This window comes from Siphateles boraxobius, unplaced genomic scaffold, assembly GCF_051911475.1.
Source record: "Siphateles boraxobius isolate OS27281-9 unplaced genomic scaffold, OSU_SipBor_1 53, whole genome shotgun sequence".
NCBI lineage: Eukaryota > Metazoa > Chordata > Actinopteri > Cypriniformes > Leuciscidae > Siphateles > Siphateles boraxobius.
Genome location: NW_027509175.1, coordinates 504,761 through 524,728, shown reverse-complemented (window position 1 = coordinate 524,728; position 19,968 = coordinate 504,761). Strand labels below are relative to the sequence as shown.

The following is a 19,968-nucleotide window of genomic DNA, read 5'->3' as shown; positions in this document are numbered from 1 at the left end:
ATGAAGGACCACCACCTTCAACTAAACCTTGCGAAGACAGAGCTACTTGTGGTCCCGGCCAACCCAACACTTCATCACAACTTCTCCATTCAGCTAGGCTCGTCATCCATAACTCCATCAAGGTCAGCTAGGAACCTTGGGGTTGTAATTGATGATCAGTTGAAATTCACAGACCACATTGCTTGAACTGTGGCATTGAACCGGTCCTGCAGATCTGCCTTGCACAACATTAGGAGGATCAGGCCCTTCCTTACAGAGCATGCTACACAACTCCTTGTCCAAGCACTTGTTTTATCCAGACTGGACTATTGTAATGCTCTCCTGGTGTTGTGGTTTACAATCTTTCTGAAAAATAACTTCGCAGAGATCTTTGATGGCAGAAATAATTAGACTTTATTTTCTAACGCCGTCCCGTTCCATAGAACGGCGCTCTAACGCTCTGGCCCTCCGGCCCACTGGCCCTCCGGCCTTCCAGCGCGCTCCCGAGTATATTTTGGTTCAGAGTTATATACATACATCTTCTTCCAAAGAAGGTAACACACCCTATAGATAGTTTTGGGTGAAGGTCTTTTACCATGTGACTTCTCAGAATAGAATTTTCTGCCGCAAACAACATTCCTTTCAAGGTCTTTCACATACACAGAGGAAATCCAAAGTCACAGACAGAAGAAATAATTGTGTCCAAATATATAGCAAAATTACTTGTTCCCTTTCGAGGGAACTCCAACTGCGTCGAATGACACTTTGGGGGAACGCCCCTCAGCGTAGCGCCTCTGAAGTATGAATGAAACTGAGCCGATCTCTGATTGGTGCAACGTCATGACGTAATGGGTGACGGCAGATAGGCGGAAGCTATAAAAGCAGCCGGCACACATAAGATGTCAGCTTTCTGTTCTTCAGCAAGCGCTATCTGTGACTGTTTGTCTTATTTATTGTTGTCTGTTACTGAATGAGTGAAATGGCGAGTGTGAGCTTCAGGAAGTGTGTGCATCCTTGCCCTCGCTACATCACGGGCGGGGACACACACCAACTGTGCACACATTGTTTGGGAATGCAGCACGCGCAGGCAGCTCTCGAGGGGGCTGCTTGCGAGGATTGTGAAAAGTTGACAATCCGTGTGCTGCGTTCCCGGCTGGCTATCTTTGATGAAGATGGTCAGCCTCGCGAGCCCCGTGGTGCGGGACCCGCGTCCGCTGAGGCGGACCGGCGACGCTCTTCATGGGGCTCGCAAAGAGATCTGTCCGGGGATCTCGAGGCTGCTGAGGCACCTTCTCGGGATTCATCGGGCAGTTCTGATGTCCTCGAGCCTCGCGCAGAAGCCCGCCCCGCGGCTTCTTCTGCGCGAGCCGAGGATCCGATGTTTGAGCTGTCTGCCTCTGAGGAGGTTGACGTGCTCAGCATCGAGGGCGGGGATTTCGGGGACGACTCGCCGCCCCGTGTCCCCGCGTATGAGGATCTGATTGAGGTTGTTTCCCGTGCGGTGGCTCATTTAAATATCAGCTGGCCACAAGAGAGGCAGGAAGCGCAGACTAAAAGTAAACTGGATGAGCGCTTCCTGCAGCACAGGGAACAACCTCATCACCGGGGCTTGCCGTTCTTTCCCGATCTGCACAACGAGTTGTGTAGATCGTGGAAAAAACCACACTCTTCTCGTGTCTCCAATCCCCCTATTATAAATTATAGTAACATCATGGGGGCACGAGAGAACGGTTATGGGATGATGCCGCGCGTTGAACAGCCTTTGGCGAATTATTTATCGCCTGAGTCGGCATCATCCCTTAAAGCCCCGGTGCTGCCCACTAAGCCGTGTAGAGACACATCAGCGCTAGTGGGCAGGGCTTATATGGCTGCGGGTCGGGCTGGTGCGAGTCTTCACACCATGGCTATGCTCCAGGTGTACCAGGCCGACCTTCTTAAGGACATTGATGAGGGCGAGGGTCCAACTCTGGAAGATATTGCGGAGTTGAGGAAGGTCGCTGATTTGTCTCTCCGAGTCACCAAGGAGACGGCCCGCGCTGTCGGTCGCTCCATGGCAGCTATGGTGGTCTCGGAGAGGCATTTATGGTTAAATCTTACGGGCATCAGGGAGAAAGACAGGGCTTTCCTCCTTGATGCCCCGATTTCGCCTTCTGGCCTGTTCGGCGACGCCGTTGATACAATCGTCGACAGGTTTCAGGAGGCGAAAAGACAATCAGCGGCCTTCAAACAATATCTCCCTCGCCGCTCAGTGTCCAAGAAGTCTGCCCCCAGTGGGCAGCCGCAGCCACAGCCATCAGCCAGCTCCTCCGCCTATAGACAGGCTCAAAAACAGAGCGTCGCGTCTAGAGCCCCCCCTCAAGGAGCTTGGGGGCATAGACAGTGCTCTCAGGCGAAGCCTCAGCCTAAGCAGGGCGACCTGAGGGCCGTCCTGCAGGCTAAAAAGGCTTCGTCAAAGAGATCCTAGCTACTCTAGGATCTCTGCGGGCGGCCCCACCCGTGGTGGAACGACCGAGGTTGTCTCCTTCACGGAGCCCGCAGGAAATCGATGTTGCTCTCCCGCCGTTAAACACGCTTCGGGACACATCGGTATCCAGCGAACGCAGGCTGCACTGTCCGCCCCACAGGCTTGCGGTCAGGCAGCATTCGCGTCCGCCCATCGAGAATCGTTTTCGGTTCAGCCCTGCCGGGAATCCGCTTCAGGGGGCCGAGAACGAATCCCGATTAATACCCGAAGCCAGGCTAGAGAGCCTGGTTCCCTTGGTAAAATATTTCGATGCATGGAAAAATCTGGCGAATATTTCTCCTTGGGCCCTGCGCACCATTCAAAATGGGTACAGGCTGCAGTTCAGTTCCCGCCCACCCAGATTCAACGGGGTGGTCTGGACTGTAGTCGACCCAGTGCAGGGTCGGGTATTGGAACAGGAAGTAAACTCCCTGCTGGCAAAGGAGGCTATAGATCGTATTCCTCCACCGGACAGGGAGTCCGGGTTTTACAGCAGCTACTTCATAGTTCCCAAGAAGGATGGGGGGTTGCGTCCAATAATAGATCTCAGGCACCTGAACCGTTCTCTGAGGAGATTCAGGTTCAAGATGCTCACTATTACCATTATCGTGAGTCAAATTCATGTCGTCCTCGCTCACATCCAGAGCCTGGGGTTGAGACTCAACACGAAAAAGAGCGTGTTGACACCAGCCCAGAGAACTACGTTCCTGGGAGTGGTGTGGGACTCGGTCACGATGCGGGCACAATTGTCTCCCGCGCGGATCGAGTCCATCCTGACCACAGTGTCCAGGATAAGGCTAGGCCAAGCCATCACTGTGAAGCACTTCCAGAGAGTGTTGGGGCTCATGGCAGCAGCGTCCAGTGTCATTCCATTCGGCCTGCTGCACATGAGGGCCCTTCAGTGGTGGTTAAAAACCAAGGGGTTCTCCCCGAGGGAAAACCCGTTCCGCATGATCAGGGTTACGCGCAGATGCCTTCGTTCCCTATCTATGTGGAAGAAAGCTTGGTTTCTGTCCCAAGGGCCAGTGTTGGGAGCGTCATGTCGCCGGAGAACCGTTTCGACAGACGCCTCCCTCACGGGCTGGGGCGCGGTCATGGACGGCCGCTTTACGACAGGCCTATGGCAGGACCATCATGCCTCCTGGCACATAAACTGCCTGGAGATGTTGGCGGTGTTCCGAGCTCTGAGGAGCTTCCTGCCGGACCTCAAAGGTCATCATGTCCTTGTGAGGTCAGACAATATGTCGGTAGTGGCCTATATAAACCATCAGGGGGGTCTGAGGTCTCGCCCTCTATGCAGAGTGGCGCATCAGATCCTCCTGTGGTCCCAGGGGAAGTTGTTGTCTCTAAAAGCAACATTCATCCCAGGGAGTCAAAATCAGGGAGCAGACATCCTGTAGAGACAGGGGCTGAGGCCCGGGGAGTGGAGACTCCACCCCGAGGTGGTGAAGTCAATATCTCAGAGGTTCGGCCCAGTGGAAGTGGACTTGTTCGCGTCTCGAGAGACGACCCACTGTCCACTGTGGTTTTCCCTCACCCATCCAGCCCCGCTGGGGTTGGATGCCATGGTGCAGACGTGGCCGAGGTTACGTCTGTACGCATTTCCCCCGATCGCTCTGCTCCCGGGAGTTCTAGAGAGAGTCCGTCGCGACGGGATCAGTCTACTGTTGGTAGCCCCGTTGTGGCCGGCCCGAGTATGGTTCTCCGACATAATTTTGCTCCTGGACGGCCCTCCATGGGAGATTCCCATCAGGAGGGACCTGCTGACACAGGCAGAGGGCTCAATATTTCACCCTCGGCCCGAGTTATGGAAACTGTGGGTCTGGCCCCTGAGGGGGCACAGTACCTAGAGGCCGGCCTATCAGCTGGAGTAGTGGAGACCATACTCAGCTCTAGAGCTCCATCCACGAGGAAATTGTACGGCCTAAAGTGGAACGTCTTCGCCGTTTGGTGTAGGGAGCGTGAGGTGGACCCAGTTAACTGCCCAGTGGCTTCAGTGCTGGAGTTCCTCCAAGATCGCTTTTCACCTGGTCTTACCCCGTCCACACTCAAGGTGTACGTGGCTGCCATTGCGGCTTTCCACGCTCCTCTGAGTGATGGGCCTCTGGGGAGACACCAATTGGTCGTACGTTTCCTCCGTGGGGCTTGGAGGATGAGACCTGCGGCTCGTACCAGGGTTCCCACTTGGGACCTGGCAGTGGTTCTCGAAGGACTGGCCGAGGCCCCCTTCGAGCCGCTGGAGTCGGCTGAGGCCAAGAACCTTTCGTTGAAGGTGGTCTTTTTGTTGGCCATTACTTCTCTGAGGAGGGTAGGAGATCTCCAGGCGCTCTCCATATCTAACGAGTGCCTGGAGTTTGCTCCAGGCAACATTAAGGCCATTCTTCACCCTAGGCCCGGCTATTTGCCTAAGGTGCCGTCCAGTGCGGCACGGCCTACGGTTCTGCAGGCTTTTCATCCTCCACCTCACGTGATGGCGAATGAAGAGAGACTTCACATGCTCTGCCCTGTCAGAGCACTGAGTATTTACATTCAGAGGTCCTCTTCATGGCGGAAGTCGGACCAGTTGCTGGTGTGTTTCGGGTCGCCCAGAAAGGGGCTTCCCGCCTCAAAGCAGACCATCAGCAACTGGATTGTCCAAACGATTTCCACGGCCTATCAGGTGCGCGGTATGCCTTCACCTTTGGCCGTGAGGGCTCATTCTACCAGAGGCATGGCGTCCTCTAGAGCCCTTCTCGCGGGGGCCCCCATCCAGGAGGTCTGCGATGCAGCAGGATGGGCTACCCCTCATACCTTTATTTGGTTTTATAGTTTGGACATTCCGTCTACACCCGGCTCTCTTGTGCTCGCGTCCTAAGTGTGCCTGTGAGCAGCTTCACACTAGGGCAGGCAGGGCGCGTTGTGGCGTAGTGGGTACTCGTTCCCCCAAAGTGTCATTCGACGCAGTTGGAGTTCCCTCAAAAGGGAACGTCCTCGGGTTACGACTGTAACCCTTGTTCCCTGAGAAGGGAACGAGAACTGCGTCCCTTGGCCACGCCTTCCCCTGCCTGGGAGCGCTTGCTTCATCACAGAAGCTGACATCTTATGTGTGCCGGCTGCTTTTATAGCTTCCGCCTATCTGCCGTCACCCATTACGTCATGACGTTGCACCAATCAGAGATCGGCTCAGTTTCATTCATACTTCAGAAGCGCTACGCTGAGGGGCGTTCCCCCAAAGTGTCATTCGACGCAGTTATCGTTCCCTTCTCAGGGAACAAGGGTTACAGTCGTAACCCGAGGACGTTTTCTAAATAATATAATCTTCAACATTCCCTCCTCTGAGGCTTATTAAGCCTCACATTCACTATCCTTTTCCAGAGTGTAGTTTCAAAATCCAGCTCCCTCAGTTATGCTACCTAGTGACTCAACTGAGTCACCCATTCTCCTTTCCAGTTACTGGATTAAGCCACCACACTCCGGAGGAGCACTCGAGCCAAACATCTTCCTCCATACATTTTTATTTCTTTTAGTTGTTCTTTCTTTTTTGTTTAATGGAAAAAGTAAAAGACTCGAGTTCTCCCTAATCAGACAAACTTAAACATTGTTATAAGTGTGTGTATACATTTGTTCTTGCATTGCATGTTATTGTCACAGTTATGTAGAGTATATCAAACATAAAAGTCTCTTATACTATTGAAAGTTTTCTTGCGGTGTAGATATCCTCTAGTGTCTGGCTCATCAATCATCTTCTTCGTCCTCAATTCCTCATTTACTGGAATCAACATCCAGGGTTTGTAAATATCAATTTGGTTGCCTCTCAAATTAGTTTTCATTATCTTTTTTCCGCATTTTCATTCGTTTAACCGTGGTTTTCCAACTAGTGATCTCAATATGTAAAGTACACAACAGAATAATAACCCACTTTCAATATTGCATCTCCAAAAAACATCCCTAATTGAGCAAACCTTAATTTTCCAAACTTTTATGAAGTTTTCCTTAACTTCTTCTCTTAAGTTTTTCTTGACTCAATCGTAATTGCTAAATTTTCCTCCCTGCGCAATATTATATAGTAAAAGTGCAACACTGATCACCAAACATAAGTCATTCTACTTTTTTCATATAATTGTTTTTCTCCTAATGCAGACAAAGCATTATAATAAATATCTGCTTATTATAGTAGTCTAATTGATTTATTATGCATTTTTGTTCTACTTTATCCATATGACTATTAATTCAAAAATATGGCTGGGTAAACATAACTCTCTCATTTTTATCACTTCTTATGAGAGAATATCATTTCTTAAATTCGAAGAATCCATCTTTTAGTCAGTCAATTTTAGTGAACAGAACACTTTACACCTATCTAATAAATTGCAAAACATTTCACTTACTGTCTATTTTATTACCAAATTTAAACAATAAATTCCATTTTGACCTTTTTATTCTCGCGTATTGCTTCCTATTCTCATTGTAGCTCCTCAGTTCAAGACTAAACTGAATACATTTTCTTCTTTTCTACTAATTTCTAAATAATCTAACATGAATAAACTAATTATGTCTCATGTAATCACTCTAACTAAGAAAGCTTCAGAGCAATGTTACATTTATCTCATAAAAGTCATTCAATAAACTCATTAGACAATTAGAAAAATAACGCTAGAGAACAACTTTTTGCACTCTTACATATTCCGTACATTTCTTTTTCTTTATATCTAACAATCTAAAAGTTTGTCTATCAACCATTTAAACCATTAGCATTATAATTTAATTATTATTAAAACTTCCTTGTGTTCGTATGCAACTTATTTTTAATCTTCAATACTTCTGTTTAGTTGACATATAATATGACCTTATTTCTGATAGATTTTCAATCTAAGGATTACTTCTCTGTTAGAAATTTAATTTCTGTTCCTGCCCTCCTCTGATGATTTCATTGCTTTTACCCATCTATATCATGTCAAGTCAAGTCAAGTCAAGTCACCTTTATTTATATAGCGCTTTTTACAATACAGATTGTATCAAAGCAGCTTCACAGTGATAACATGAAAATAATATAATAGAGTTTGTTTCTAAAAGAAAATTGACTCAACGTCCACCTTAAGCAAGGCAGATCAATAATATTATTGAATATTAAATGTCCCCAACTAAGCAAGCCAAAAGCCAAGGCAACAGTGGCAAGGAACCAAAACTCCATCAGGTGACAGAATGGAGAAAAAAAACCTTGGGAGAAACCAGACTCAGTCGGAGGGCCAGTTCTCCTCTGGCCAACGAAGGAACAGTGCATGATTTATGATTCGGGCAGCATTACAAGGCAGATTGGATCGGAACATTTAGAATATTTATCCATTTCCATCTTTTGGAAGTCCAAGTAATCACGCCGGTGTTGAGACGAGTTGTTGAGGATCAGTGCCGTCCACCATAGAGGGTCCATATCGCCGGTGTTGAGTCGTCTCTTCACAGGCTTTGTGATTGGGGTATCTGAAGTCTCCGTGAAAGGCTGGATACAAACTGGAGCTGACGAACGCCGTTTTTCTCGGGACTCGCGTCCCGAGATAACAGCAGAAAAGCAAAAAGGGAAAATAATTAGCGTAGCTGCTGTTCATAATGATTTCCATAACACGGGCGTAAATGATAAAAAACATGAAGACAGTGATTCTTGAGTCCCACAGTCACCCCCCTCCGTCCCCCACTCAACTCAGCCCTGCTTACTGACCTCTACATCCCTCCTGCTGCTGAGACCCAACCACAATCTCACAATCTCTCCGCAGCCCAACCATACGCGCCGACCCGTTTGACTAAGGCTGTCGAGCCCCACTGTCGTCGTTAAAGCAGGTTCAGTGGCAACGGTTCCGTATGGCATACCACCTACCGCAAAACACAATATCTACCCAACCAGCCGTCATTCACGCAATATACACAGGAACGTGTATATTGATCGTTGATCTGATTCAGCAGTGGTATAAAAGGTAAGCATTATGTAAATGCTTGGCTAAAGAGATGCGTCTTTAATCTAGTTTTAAACTGGGACAGCGAGTCAGAGCCTCGAACAATATCAGGAAGGCTATTCCAGAGTTTTGGAGCTAAATGTGAGAACGCCCTCCCTCCTTTAGTGGACTTAGATATCCTAGGAATGACCAGAAGCCTCGAATTAAGTGATCTTAAAGAACGCGATGGATTGTAGGGTGATAGAAGGTGCATTAAATACACAGGAGCTAAACCATTTAGGGCTTTATAGGTCAGTAATAGTACTTTGTAATTGATACGGAATTTGATAGGTAACCTGTGTAGAGATGATAAAATAGGTGTTATATGATCATATTTTCTTGATCTAGTAAGAACTCTAGCAGCTGCATTTTGCACTAACTGTAGCTTGTTTATTGAGGATGCAGGACAGGATGTCCACATAATCCATTACCAAGTGATTTAATAGTTCTTCTGGTATACTGATATATGGCCTATTTTTGTCGCTGTTCTTTTCTTAACTTTGTTTTTGCCTCAAATTTCACAAAACTTTGCAAAAATGCCTTTTAATTTAAAATGCCTTTAATTTTATCTTCATTTTAATTTTTAATTTCCTTACCTTACTCCCCCCTTTGCGCACTGGTTTAAAACCATTGCGCATCTGGACTGAGAATATTCAAAAGTATTCATTGGTTCGACAATCTGTCCTTCATGTGAATGCCAAATATCTATTTTTGACCCCCCTCTGGTGCCATTTAGATTGTTCACAAGGGCCTGTTTGTTATTGGATTTCAATAACTTCCTCTAAGTCTATAAACTTTCTATACTTTCTATCAAGCACTACTTGATATCATTTTAACTAATCAATTGCACATTGAATCAAATTGTATTCTTAATTTAAATCTAATATTTGTTAATACCCAATGTTAATACTTGCTTCAATTTCAACTGTAGCCTTAAATTAATTTTGTATACCTTTGTATTGCCCAATTGCATATGAGTACCCATTAAGATTTATTTAAAAGTTCTTTTTAGTTCAAATTTTTTCCTTCATGAATTGTCTTAATTCCCACTATGCTATATCAATTTCTTAAATTAATTGTTAACATTATTTTAGTTTATTTTCTTTTTTTCATTATCATTGTTTTCTATGTTGCTTTAATATATTTTTCTCTTCAATCATTTTTGTTATGGTGGGGTTATTGTTAAGTTGCTACTGAATCTATTCAAGAACTGAACATTCAATCGTAGGAAAGTTGGTTGATGTTGACTATTGTTTGAGCTTGTACTCATCTCTGTTGATTCTCTCTTCTTTGCACAGGTCCTCTCATTACTGTGTTTCTGGTCAAGTTTGTCTTCTTTTTCCATTCATGATTTGATCATTCTGTTAGTCTTGTCATCTTTACATCTTTCACCAGGGTGACTCTTGAGTCGTTCATTGCAATGTACTCTTTTCTCTCATTGTCAGCATGTCCTTGATCCTTCACTTCAGTTGTGGGGGGTTGCTGAAGTTAGTTGGTTTATTTTAAGTTGAGAGACATGAACTCAAATGTCACTCTGTTGATCACTTCCTCTGAAATTACAAAGCACAGTTACTGGTTCTTTTTGTTAGACTTGTCCCAGAATCCTTCCTGGAATCGAGCTGCTGCTATCTGTAAATTAAAGCTTAATTGTTTTTGTTAGTGAAAACAACATATTATTTCAATCATCTGCTCATCTGTCCCATTGTCCTTCTCGATGTTACCTGTAGAAAGGTCATGTGGGCTGAGTGGTGTCCTTTCTGCTTTCATTAATAGCAGGACTTTAATCCATATATTCTCATTTGTTTTTCATAAATTTGACTTTTCATCATTATTTGCAACTTTTTGCATTTTTCTCACAATAAATTTCAAATGTACCCTTATAATTAGTCAATTCAACTCAGTTATCTCTTTGTCTTGAGTTCCACTATTAGCACATTATTTATTAGGCATCTTGGACAATACTCAACCCACTTTGACAAAAGTTACAAGACAATATTTCATACTTTTGACATAGATCAGCTCCATCATGATATGCTGAAAAGAAAGGCAGACATGTTATGCTGCAAAGAAAGTCAGATATGTTATGCGCTGCGCAAATGTGGCACTGTTTTTTTTTATTTTTTTTATTTTTTTTATTCTTTGTTTTTTCATATTGTTACTTCAGTTCCTGACCAGGAAATTTAACCAAATCCATCCGGTCATTATTTTATTGGGCAGAATTTGCCCTGTGGGCCCACATGTTAAATTTTAAATACAGCTGTATTGGCAAAATAATTGATTTGCCTAAGATGTTTCTTCAGACACCATCTCTCACTCATTCACACTCAGTGTCTCTCTCACACACACCGGCCAGCATACATTCTTGCAGGTTGTGTTCTAAATGTGGCATCCTATAATTTTAGCCAAGGTCTGATCAGGTCAACACAACTATGTCAAACACTATTGAGAAGTGTGAATGATCATAAGGTTTAGTTTAAGACCATTGTTATAATCCTTTTTTTTTTCTTTTTACAAATTCTAATAGACTAAGTATTTTAGAATAATAAGCCTGCTAATTGTAATTTTTTCAAATGCATTTTGTCATTTGTTTTCCTGATTTTTCCTATTCTTTTTTGTTTTTGCTCATGAGCTGCTTTAAGAAATTGGAGATCTCTGCATAATCTTGGATCCATGGCCAACAACATTTCCATCTCATTATCCCAGTTTTGACAGCATTTATTGCGAATTCATAATTTTGGACTTTTGGAGTAATTTTTTCTCCAATCTATATCTCTAAAAACTTACCAAAACAAAATGGAGTGACCAGTATCATTGTTTAGCAAACACTAATAATAATCTTTGACATTTTGTGTCTATCTTTTTGTTTGCTACAGAATCATTTTTCTCATGCTTTTAGCCCTATAGTTGTTTAATGTAATAGCCCTCACTATAACAAATCCAGCCTCAGATTGAACTATTTAGTGAGTTGAGCACCCACTTGTCTCTTTCAGTGTATTCTTTCTTTTTTATATGGCTGGACATGAACCTATACTGAAAAAGCAGAGAGTGTTAGTTTAGCAGAGAATATAAAGAATTGCTTATGAGACCAGTGAATAATCAGAATGAATAAAGTTAATCTAATAATTAACTAAATTTGAAGCAGTCTCTATAGAGCGATCATTGAAGTTGCCACACCTGTGGTGCCCGTAAGGGAAGGGTTTCGGTCAGTTTTTCTGTTTTTAGATTATCAGTCTGTTAAAGCTTCATGGCTGTCGCTCTGCATGTGTCGTCAGCCTGTCACTCAAAGGCTTGGTGTAGTAGACTGTATATTGGCTCTGTTGTTTCTCTGCCTCTTCTGAGGGCTTTTGATAGATTTTGCCTCAGCTTTGCATCTCAGGATTTTCCTCTTGACCTCAGGAAAAAGTCTCCAGTGAATAGTGAAAGTTTCACCTTTTCCAGCATTAAATCAGTCTTTCTCCATGCTGAGTTTTCCAGAGAGTGGTCATCTTCAGAAGGGGAGCTGAAAGCCCCTCACCCACTCTTCTTCTTCTCTCTGCAGTCTCTCTGCAAATATTTGTTCCTGAGCTATTAGCTTTTTTTTCTTTGTAAATTCCACTTTTTAACCATCTTTTTCCTAGTTCTTTTATACTATATAATAATCACTGGTTGACAACAGCAGTTCTCCCATTCTGTTTTTAGTAAAGCAAGTTCTTTGTTGCAGGAAAAAGCAAGCTATCTCTTCTTTGCAATATCAGCAATAATCTAACTTTTGACTATCTGAGTATAATACAATTAAATAATTTTCCCTATCATAAAATCAGACATCAATCTTTTTCCTATATTTGCATGCTGTGCTCAAAATAACTCACAAGGTGAATCAACTTTTCCTCACCCATTTCCAACAATTCACATTACCACAATTCTAAGATTGCTGTAAATTATTTATGACTGTTGAAACTTTGTCGCTCAATCTTGTTCACTTTTAGCACACTGCACAAGTTATTTTTTCCTTAGCACAAACTTAATTATCTACAATGGAATCATTTTTCTCACTTTGTCTTCAGGGATAATGAGATACAAATTGTAGACGTCTTCAGATATAAGATATAATATATTGAGCACGTGCATTCTTATTTATCATTATCTATTAATATATATCATTATATCAGTCCATTTATTAATTAAATATATATTTTATACTTTAACTTATTTCATACTACAATAATCTGCAAGATTATTATATTGAAACAATTGTTTTATTTTACTATTTCCTTTATTTTTACTACCCATCATTTATACAGTACTTGTCCCTCAAGCTCATTCACACATTCCTTGTCCCCTATTTTTAACCACAGGCACAGTCAAGCAGACACAAAGGATCCCACATACACACACAAGCTATACTCTACTCACAGTTTTACTCACTGTCTTTATAATCAATACATCACTGATACACTTCCCCAACACAGTGAAAAATAACTATATAAAACTTAGCCTACCCGAGCAGACTTTTGTCAAACCTATATTTGACAAAACGGTAACCGCAGGCTATGAGCTTCCCCGAGCAGTCTCTTGTCAAATCTTTAACAAGACGGTAACCGGAAGCTAAACTTGATCTGTACGCATGCTATAGCCTACTTGTATCCGTCCAGGCCCACTTACAAGTAAACACAGATCAAGACTGATATCTTATCAGTACTTATAATCCTCTGTGTACATGCTATCTTATTATCCGTCGAGGCCCTCTTAATAAGAAACACAGAAAACTAATACTAAACTTCATCTGTGTACATGCTATCCCATTATCCGTCAAGGCCCTCTTAATAGGAAACACAGAAAGCTCATACCCTATATCAGTATACTTAAATCTATAAAAAAACTGATAACCTCTACCAGTAAATTCAAACTCTTGCTAATCATCCATCCAGGCCCTCTTGATTTAGCAAACACAGATCCTTACATATGTACGACAAAACCTTTAGCGGCACATCAGCAGTACCAATATTCATACAATCTGCACCAGGTTATATAAACACACAGGCAAACACTAACGGGAGCTCCGCCGCGCTATAACACATTACTTGATATCGTCAACAACAATAGACACTTATTTCTAGAATCAAAGATCCTCTTTTCAATTTTTTAGTTCTTTAAACTTGGAGAAGCATTTTTAAGGGTCTTGCACTCTGGCTCACTGGTGACAACACATACTTTTTCAAAAGCAAAAATTTGCTCACCTCAAAGTACAGTGGCCACTGTTGTCTGTGTCGGTCACCAGTGTCGCCTTTCGTGGTTCCTTCTGCTTCAAAATCCAAGCCCCACGTTGGGCGCTAAATGTTGTGGTTTACAATCTTTCTGAAAAATAACTTCGCAGAGATCTTTGATGGCAGAAATAATTAGACTTTATTTTCGAACGCCGTCCCGTTCCATAGAACGGCGCTCTAACGCTCTGGCCCTCCGGCCCACTGGCCCTCCGGCCTTCCAGCGCGCTCCCGAGTATATTTTGGTTCAGAATTATATACATACATCTTCTTCCAAAGAAGGTAACACACCCTATAGATAGTTTTGGGTGAAGGTCTTTTACCATGTGACGTCTCAGAATATAATTTTCTGCAGCAAACAACATTCCATTCAAGGTCTTTCACATACACAGAGGAAATCCAAAGTCACAGACAGAAGAAATAATTGTGTCCAAATATATAGCAAAATTACTTGTTTTCTAAATAATACAATCTTCAACACTGGCTGGTCTTCCATCTTGCTTTGTCAAACCTCTACAATTGATTCAGAATGCTGCAGCCAGAATAGTCTTTAATGAGCCAAAGAGAGCACGCGTCACTCCTCTCCTCACAAAATGCACTGGTTGCCAGTTGCCGCTCGCATTAAATTCAAGGCACTGACGTTTGCCTTCAGAACAACCACTGGCACTGCTCCCTCTTACCCAAACTCATTACTTCAGACTTATATCCCATCCAGAAACTTGCGCTCTGCTAGCGAATGTCGTCTTGTGGTACCATCTCAAAGAGGCACAAAATCTCTTTCTCGGACCTTTACCATGACTGTTCCCTGTTGGTGGAATGAACTGCCTAACTCAACCAGAGCTTCGGAGTCAGTAGCCACTTTCAAGAAACTGCTGAAGACGTATCTTTTTCGCCAACACTTGATTCAGTAAAACTAACACTTTCTCTTCTCTTCTATTCTATTAAAAAAAAAATTCACTAAAATTAAACTGAGGGGGGTTATAGCACTTACGTATTGTTGTCCTACTGTTAGTTTAACTGCTTCTATTGTTCTCATTTGTAAGTCGCTTTGGATAAAAGTGTCTGCTAAATGAATAAATGTAAATGTAAATGTAGTAGACTTAACCTGATAGGGCGTAATCCCACTTTTGAAAAATCCCCAGAAATGGCATACCCAAACTGAAACAGATACAGTTCATGAACCCTTTGTACTAAAAGCACACAGATGATCTCATTTGAAAGCTGGCACCTGGCAGTTTATTGTACATGTAGAAGTAATTATTGTTATAATGAAAAAAATAGTTATAAATATCTTCAAAGTTGTGTAAAGTTATTATAAATTTATTTTTTATGAAACATCTTCATGAAAATAAAATTGAAGTTGGCATTGTATCAATCTAAGAATGCACTGCAGCTAAAGCCACATGTCTGACCATGTTATATTTAAAATCTGAAGATGATAAGTCTAAAACTCTGTATTTAGTTAAATATTTTTCAAGATCATGTCATATTGTCATTGTCATATTCTAAGCATCTATTCAGTCTATTGTCTCTATTGTTTTGTGGTGCAAACAAGCCCCATTCAGTCTCAGTCTCCCCTGCACACATTCACACCTCTCCGGCCTGTTTATCGCTCTAAATATGTTTTTCTTTTGTCTTCATTATAATTACTAACGATTGGCTATTTATACTGTTTCAATCCCCAATTTATTTTATCAAAGTTCTCACTTCACATTTGAAACTGTATCAAATGACCTTCAGGAAAAAATAAACATTTCAGTAAGCATTCCTATTTAGAAAAATTCATAAAAACAACAGCTAGGCGGCAGGTGCACCTAGGGCTAGCTAGCATGTTAGCTTAGCACACCATCAATACACAACAATTTATTAGATTAAAACCATGTTTGTGCTCCAAACTTACTTTATAGCGCAAGTCGAGTGTTTTAAATAAACTTCTGTGATCTGATTTGGCTTCAGATAAAAAAATCAGACAGAAAATATATTATTTTATAGTATTCTGCACGATGATAAAGTCTTTAACGATTAGCATTACATTATAATTATAATTTATATATAATTGTTGTCTGACCAGCTAGTTGTGCCTCAGGCCTGTCACATCCGGCCCGGCCCTCTAGCTGCTACCGTAGGCGCACACCAGGTACAACATCCCCCCATATCCACTGGACTGAAGCAGCAGTGAAGACCGGCAGCGCCCTGAGTGACTGAGCAGCCCTATTCAGGATCACACTGCTCACCTCCGTTGTGAGGAAAGGGTTAGAAAAGGTACCCTAAACATTGTCTGCTTCAAAACATCCTGGTCAGCCTACCGCAGCTGGCGGGATCCCGTACTTGCGGTAAAAAAAAAAAAAAAAGATAAACAAATAAAACGAAAAAGACCAAGGTGATACCACTCATTGTTGGCGCCTGGAATGTGCGCACACTGATGGATACATCTGGATCAAAAAGACCTGAGAGATGCACTGCCCTTGTGGGCAGAGAGCTAGCCAGATATAATGTGGATGTTGCTGCCCTTAGTGAGAACCGACTGGCCGATACTGGACAAGGGACTGAAGTGGGTGCAGGTTATACATTCTTTTGGAGCGGACGAGGCCAGAAGGACAGACGTGATGCTGGTGTTGGTTTTGCAGTAAAAAATCACTTGGTCAACAAACTGGCAAGCCAACCCAAGGGGATAAACGACCGTTTAATGACTTTACAGCTCCACCTATTTGGTAAAAAGGCAGCCACCATCATCAGTGCCTATGCCCCTACCATGACCAACTCTGACGAGATCAAAACCTAGTTTTATAATGACCTGGAAGTCACTATTGCTGCCACAGCCAGCTCGGATAAACTCCTGATACTGGGTGATTTCAACGCCAGAGTTGGAATTTACCATCAATCATGGAATGGAGTCATTGGTGCACATGGTATTGGACAATGTAACAGCAGCGGTCTTCTACTGCTGCAAACATGCTCTGAATTTGACCTGCTCATCACCAACACAATATTCCAACTACCAAAGCGTAAGAAAACTTAATGGATGCATCCTCGTTCACACCACTGGCACTTGATTGACTATGTCATCGGCACAATGTCAGGGTGACCAAGGCAATGTGTGGTGCTGAATGTTGGACTGACCATCATCTCATTATCTCCAAATTAAACATCTGGATTAAGCCTAGCAGACGCCCACAAGGACAAAGATGTGTTAAGCGTCTTAACATTACTCGCCTACAACAGGAACATAACAGACTGGCCTTTGTTGAGGCTTTAGTCCATCACCTGGAGTCTCTAAGCTTTGAGCATACAGATGCTGAGGCAGATTGGACTGCTCTCAAGACCGTACTGCATTCTACAGCCCTTGAATCACTTGGTGTTCCATTACGTACACATCGAGACTGGTTTGATGAGAACGATGCAGAAATCCGAGCACTCCTTGACGAAAAACATCGCCTGCATAAAGCATATTTGAGTGACAGCAGCTCAAGTTTAAAGAAAACTGCCTTCCTCAACATTCGCATGATTGTTCAGCAGTGACTCAGAGTCATGCAAGACGCCTGGCTGTGCGCAAAAGCTGAGGAGGTTCAATCTTGTGCTGTCAAATGCCTCTATCAAATCAAATCAAATGCCTCTATCATGGACTCAAGCAAGTCTATGGTCCGCAACACTCAGGAACTTCATCTCTCCTGAATTTAGATGGACTAACAACACTCCTTACGGAGAAGGACAAAATACTTGAAAGGTGGGTCGAACACTACAGCGCGGTCCTCAATCGGCCATCATGCATAAATTAGGAGGCAATTGCGAGATTGCCTCAAGTTGAAATAAACCAGTCCTTGGCTGTTCTACCATCCACTGAGGAAACCAGCAAAGCCATTACACTTCTTTCATCAGGCAAAGCTCCAGGGTCCGATGCCATTCCAGCAGAAATCTACAAGGCTGGAGGGCCTCGCTTAGTCGAGAAACTGGCCGATCTCTTCCAGGCCATGTGGAAATTAGAAGCTGTTACTAAGGAGTTCAAGGATACTACTATAATCAATCTATATAAAAGGAAAGGCAATTGGCAGGACTGTGACAATCATAGAGGCATCTCCATACTATCAGTCGCTGGCAAAATCTTGGCAAGAATCCTTCTGAACCGCCTAATTGTCCATCTAGACCAGGGTCTGCTACCTGAGAGTCAGTGTGGCTTCAGAACAGACCATGGAACCACTGACATGGTATTTACTGCTCGGCAGTTACAGGGGAAATGCCAAGAACAAAATGTTGATCTATGTATGGCTTTCGTTGATCAAACAAAAGCATTTGACACAGTCAACCGGGAGGGCCTATGGAAAATCATGGCCAAGTATGGGTGTCCAGACAAGTACATTGGCATTGTGCGCAATCTCCATGATGGCATGAAGGCCAGCGTCAGAGATCAGCAAGACTTCTCTGATCCGTTCCCAATCACAAACGGGGTGAAGCAAGGCTGCGTCTTAGCGCCAACGCTCTTCAGCATGGTGTTTTCTGCCATGCTGCATGACTCATTCCAGAATTACAACACTGGGATTAACATCATCTACCGTTTTGATGGTGGGCTATTCAATCTGCGGAGGATGCAAGCCAAAACTAGAGTGGAGGACACGGAAGTCCTCAGCAGGGCAAATATCCCCAGCATCTACACCATGCTTGCGAAGGAACAGCTTAGATGGACTGGTCACGTGACTAGAATGTCTTACGTGAGACTTCCAAAACAAGTCTTCTTTGGCGAACTGAAAAAAGGCAAAGGAGCACAAGGTGGCCCCAAAAAGCGCTACAAGGATACTCTTAAAGCTTCCGTGAAGAGTTTTGGACTCAACCTAAAAAGCTGGAAATCCCTAGCACGATCTGCTAGATGACAGGAATCGATGGATCTGCCTGGAGTAGAAAAGTCCAGGATGGTGCAATCCTCTGTGAGAGCAGGAGAAGCTCCTGTGATATCTTGAAGAGGCAGCAGCGCAAATTTACCAAGGAAGAACGTGTGGCTGCACCTCAGAGTTCTACATCCTTCCTGACCTGTCCAGTGTGCCACAGGGAATTCCGGGCTCGGATTGGCCTCTTTAGCCATCTGCACACTCATCAAAACCCAACAAAATGACAAACGTGCCATGGTCATCATCAACTTTTTGATGGATGAACAAGAATCTATTATTCTGAAAATACCTGACATGGCTCGAAGAACACAGGTAAATCAAATATCATTGCAATCATGTATCATTAACCTGCAATATAAAAGGAGTGAATTTCATTGATAACTTCAATATTTTCTGGATTCAGAGGCAACTGTTTAAACAGAATGGCCACCACCCAAACAAACTTGGTTCAAGAGTGCTAAAGGACAATATCTACTTCTCCCTCAATCATCCTTCTGCAGTGTGTGCCAATCCACTCAACCTGAATGTCACACACACACCTGGATACAGTATGAATGACCACAGGACTTCACTTCAGCACCTGAATAGACATACGGTTGACGCATCACACAAGGACAATGATAACACCACTCAGCCACAACAACCTATGCTCACGGACACAATCTCAGCTGAGCCCTGCCCACAGAGCTCACCACAGACAGACTGTGACATACTAGCACTGCTCCAAGATTCAGCACCCAAGGATGACTTTCTGGAAAACAGTCAAGGACACCAGGACAGCATATTACAGCCTCCAATAACACCAGAGCAACAGGCCCTCTCAACAGACACATAATCCCTCTCTCCAGCATCTCCACTTCTGTGCTTCTCAGAGAAAATGGAACAACTGGCGTATGCTGGAACTAGACTATCCCACTCTTTTGCTGCAAGCCCCCAGATACCAACCAAAAAACGGCAGGCCCCTCAACCACCAAAGCCTACGGGCCCAGCTCGCCCTCCCCCTCTCCCTGTGAGAGCTCTTCGGCCTCTGCCACAGCGCCAGGGCCCACACCCTCCTCCAGCGGCTCGAGGTGATCCAAAAACAACTGATACCAGCTCTCAGTGATATGTGTCGGGTCCCCGCTATGATAACAATAACTTTCTCAAATGTTTACAGAACAAGCGGGAACCCAGTGTGCCTGTATCTTTCTCTATTGCTGTTCGATTACATGATAGAAAGTCTAAGGCCTTCAAAAGCCGTACAGCAAACCCATTTAATCTGGTGCCTATTACACGACAAACTAAGATTGCTGTGGGGACAAAGAGTAAGACTGTTAAGTTAGCATTCTTAAACATCCGCTCACTTAAAAATAAATCACTTATAGTCAACGACTTAATAACCACTTACAACCTGGATTTTATGTTGCTAA

At 43.5% G+C, this 19,968-nt stretch overlaps 1 pseudogene; it reads left to right on the top strand.

The window, feature by feature from the left end:
- Positions 1-5,192: 5,192 nt before the first annotated feature.
- LOC143713987 (uncharacterized) lies at positions 5,193-18,544 on the top strand (annotated as a pseudogene).
- Positions 18,545-19,968: the final 1,424 nt, after the last annotated feature.